A 4,814-nucleotide genomic window follows, 5' to 3' on the forward strand; every position below is an offset into this window, starting at 1 on the left:
AAAGAGGAAGTAATAATAATAACATCGACCCCCGACCTGAACTACTTCTGTTATCTGTGAATTCCTTGTAAAACTTTTTGTTCTGTTAGCTGATGCAGGTAGCCCCCAGTCACGTTTCCCACGCTTGCTCGATTTGTCACGACCCTTTCACGTGCAACCCTTGAGGTTGTAAGCCTTTAAAAAAGTCTTTTTCGGGGAGCTCGGCTCCTAAGATGCGAGTCTGCCGACGCTCCCGGCCGAATGAAAAACCTCTTCCTTCTTTAATCCGGTGTCTCAGGAGTTTTGTCTGCGGCTTGTCCTGCTACATTTCTGGGTTCCCTCACCGGGAAGCGAGCTGGTGATGCACGGAGGGTCGAGGCAGCCCCTCAGGCGGCTTATGCCTGCCCTGTAGAGCATCCCTGCGGGGGACTCTGGCCAGCTTGAGCGATGCGGATCCTCAGAGTGCTGCCGGGTAGGCGTCTGCCCCGGTGCGATGCCTCGCCTCCAAAGAGCAGTGCACAGCACGCCCCCGTGGAGGATCGGCACAGTGGCTGGACACTGGGAAGGAACTGGCACTTTCAGTCCGGACATCTGAAACTTGCTGAGACTGCTCTTTGGAACTTCCCCCACTCCGTTTGAGTGGAAGCGTGGCCTGATCACCCACGGCGTGCCTCTACCGGCACTTTGGTTTTGGTTTCTGACTTGACTTGAATTCATTGGTTGATACTTTGGTTTCGGTTTCGATTTTGACTTGACTTGAATTGCTTGATAAACAGGCCTGCCTTGATTGCCACTTTGGTCTTGCTCCTGATTTTGGTTTGGCTTAAATTGCTTGACGAACAGGTGTGCCCTTAACAACACTTTGGTTTTAGCTTTCATTTTGATTTAGTGTGAATTAGGTGACTGAGTGACCTTTTACCCTTTCCTTCTCGTAGGGTGAATGTTGTTTCGTCTCGAGAGAAACATAGGTCAGACACAAAGTAAGCCCACTCCGCTAGGAGCCCTCTTAAAAACGTTTCAAAAAGAAAAATAAAAGGAAAGTCATCAAGTCGTCACAACTTACCCTACTAAAATGCATGTTACAGAACCTTACAAAAGGTTTTGCAGGAGATTATAGAGTTCAGTTAACCCCCTAGAGGTCACGAACTCTGGGTGAATTAGAATTGCCCTCTTCTGCTGTTGGATGGCCCACGGAAGGAACTATAGGCAGAGCACAATTGGCCGTGTAGTTCAGGTGGTGACGGGGTCGGAGGACAGCCTGTGTACCTAGATCAAATTCCTTTATAGGGACTCATGGCGAAATAGATTATAGACAAAGCCAGCGTTAATTTAGCCCTGTTTAACAACTTTGTGCAAAATAGCCAAAAGTAAAAGTAAGAGCGGCTTCGCCGGCAGACACACAGTTTTTTTAAAAAGGGAGTCCCAGGAAACGGCAAGAGAAGCCAGTTTTTACGGGAGCCGCGAGAGATAACACAGATTCTTTCTCCATGTTTCCCAGCCTACCCCGCTTCACCGAGGCCAACAACCCCCTCAGAAATGAGATTCAGGAGCTGACACGCCCCAGGTCTCACCTCGAAGGGAAGGATCGGAGCCTCCAGAGGCCAAGGAAAGAAGTCGAGATAGTCAAGTGGGCCATCTCAGATCTGGTCTTACTCGAGCTCTGTAAATGCCTCTCAGGGAGATACGAGGACCTGTCTATTATAATGACCAGGCCCACATCCCGGGGGGAGGGGGGTGGGCAACAGACTTTCATCTATCAGCCCTTTTCAACCATTGAGCTACTAAACTGGGAACACCCTGAACCCACCGCCTTGCTCCCGACAGCTAGAGCCCTGTCGAGCATGACTGTGTAGAGGTGTTGGACTCCAGTGTACTCTAGCAGATCTGACCTCCGGGACCAGCCTTGGGCATCAGTACACTAGGAGCTATGCGTGGACGGGAACAGCTTCACCAACCCACGAGGGGAGAGATGTGCAGAATATGCGGTGGTAACCCTGGACGCTGTCGTTAAGCTGGGCTCATTGCTTTAATCCGGGCCTTAGAACTCGGTGAGGGTAAGACTGTAAACATTTACACTGACTCTCGGTATGCCTGTTTCACCCTCCAAGTGTATAAAGAAAAGAGCCTGTTAAACTCTAGAAAACAGGGAAAAGAGCAAAAGAAAAAGAAAGACTAAAAGCAAGTGTAAAGATAGAGAATCAAAAGAAAACAGGAGAGACAGACAGCAGTGCGTGGGCGGGGGCAGGGCCCGTGCCGTTTCTCGGGCCCCACCAGCTGGCCGTAGGAGCGTGAGAACGCGGGGGGGGGGGGGGGGGGGCGGAAAGCAGCATTGTGAGAGGCCGCGGACGTGGATGTAGACATGACCGAAGTCAAGTTAGGCAAGGATTCCAGAGCCGGACAAGGCTAGAGAGAGATTAATGTGCGAGATGGAAAAAAAAAAAAAAAAAGACTCTAGAAGGGTAAATGTTCAGAAGGCAATACAGGAAATGGCCAAGGCCGCAAGACAAAGAGGCCATCGGCCAAGGGCTGCTGCACCTTGGAGGAACCAGACACTCATCTGATCAGGCTGACAGGAGCTGAAGAATGTAAAGACTAGGGCAGACTAGGCACCTTCTCATTAGGCTCCCAGGAGCCCATGGTCACATTAGAAGTTACAAACAGCAAGACTCTGCCGTATCTGGATTCCAATTTCTCACTGAAGGCTCAGCCACTAGATACAGTGACAAAGGGGCGGAGTGGGGGTGGGGATGGGGGGAGGGGGGAACTCCTCCTCTAAGAAACTGAAACAGGAAAAAGAGCCATACCTTGTGAAAACTTGCTTATAGACTTTACAGGACTGCCCCCTGCTGGAGGCTAGTGCTTGTTTGCACCTTTTCAGGGTAAGTTACAGTTTTCCCCACCAGGACAGAAAAAGTACAAGAAGTGACTAAAGTACTGTTAAAAGACATTATCCCCAGGTTTAAGACTACCTCTGATTTTAAAGTCAGACAATAGGCCAGCATTTGTAGCTGTAGCTGGAATAGTGCAAGATTTAACAAGACTGTTAACAATACAACAGAGGTTACACGCAGCCTATCGGCCACAAAGTTCAACAAAAGGTGGAACGCATGAACTGGACACTCGAGCGAGCAGCTACTGGCGACCAAAAAACAAAACGAAAAAAAAAGGGTTGCCATATATAGATATAGATAGATAGACAGATAGATAGATAGATAGATAGATAGATAGATAGATAGATAGATGTATATATATATACACACACACACACACACACATACACACACACACACACAGATATAGATATAGATATAGATATAGATATAGATATATAGATATATGCCAGGAAATTCACTTAAGATAAAATCAGGTTTTTGCCTACGGTCCTCCTCCGAGTCAGGTGCACCCCTACCAAACAAACTAGGTATCTGCCCTGTAAGATTGTGTTCAGTTGGCCACCCGCAAATCGTAGGTCAAATAAAAGGTGACCTCCGGAAACTAAAGAAATTAACCTTTAAAAGGCAAATGCAGCCTTTCAAAATAGCCATACGAAGTGTTCATAATTAAATGAAGAAAAATAATGCCTACGAGCCTGACACCCATTTAAATCTAGGGACTCTGTTTAAAGTAAAACCTAATTTTTCTACAACCCATATAGGATGAGCCCTATACTGTAACCTTGTCCACTCCCACTGCTGTTAAAGTTGCAGGTGTTGCGTCTTGGATCCACCACAGTCAGCTAACACCGACAGCTCAGGACAAGTGGACCGGCTAACAGGACGCAGATCATCCAGCCCGGCTGATCCTGAGACGAGACCAAGCTGCTGCTGAGGACCACAAGCCCTGCTCTAGTCACACACCGGCAGCTGACTAGTCTATGCACGGCCGAAGCTTGAGGACTCATCAAGCAAGTCAATGTAGTTAAAAATCTTAAGACAGATAGTTTTCCTAGAATACTAACTGTTTTCCTATTGTTCTGTCGCTGTATTCAACCTTTTTCCCAGGTAAGGACCTCTTTCGTCCTTGCTGGATATGAATATGCTATACATTGCTTTGTTGTTGTTACCACCCCCCCCCCCCCCCACCCATAACCATGCTAGAAGAAACACCTATGTAAGGTGTCCCCACTGTACACGTACTGCTTAGGAAACCCAGACCCGTCCAGCCCAGCAACGATCGCAAGGTCTTTCAGTCATTCTTTAAACATATAAACCAGAAGTTACCAGAACCTCCTCCTTTAGCCAAAAATTTAAAAAATAAAAATAAAAAAACAGAAAAAAACCTATTTCCTCAGTAGGCTGAAAACATTGCTGGCAGCCTAGATGTTTCTTCATGTTATGTTGATAGAAGGGCTCACGTAAGAGACCAATGGCCTGGAGAAGCAGAAGGGTTAATGCCTCAAGATAACTTGACTTTAACCAACTCTTTCCCCAAACAGACGCCGCAAGTTCAAGCGTCGGGCTCGTAAAAACTTCTCTGATTAAAAAATACTGTTTTACTTGCTAAAAAAAGGTTTTAAGGCCCAGTTAAAAACTAACCTGCTTAAGACATGACAAAGTTAGTACATGTGCCTGTTCAGGTTTAACACAGGTTTGATCCTAGGTCTTCATTTAGAAAAGAGTTTCCAGCTGTAGAAAATGTAAAACCCTCACTGTAAGTGTATTACTTGTAATAGAAACTTGCTGGCCGGGCGCGGTGGCTCAAGCCTGTCATCCCAGCACTTTGGGAGGCCGAGACGGGCGGATCACGAGGTCAGGAGATCGAGACCATCCTGGCTAACACGGTGAAACCCCGTCTCTACTAAAAAATACAAAAAAACTAGCCGGGTGAGGTGGCGG

Source organism: Macaca fascicularis, chromosome 10 (genome assembly GCF_037993035.2).
Source record: "Macaca fascicularis isolate 582-1 chromosome 10, T2T-MFA8v1.1".
In the NCBI taxonomy this organism is placed as follows: Eukaryota; Metazoa; Chordata; class Mammalia; order Primates; family Cercopithecidae; genus Macaca; species Macaca fascicularis.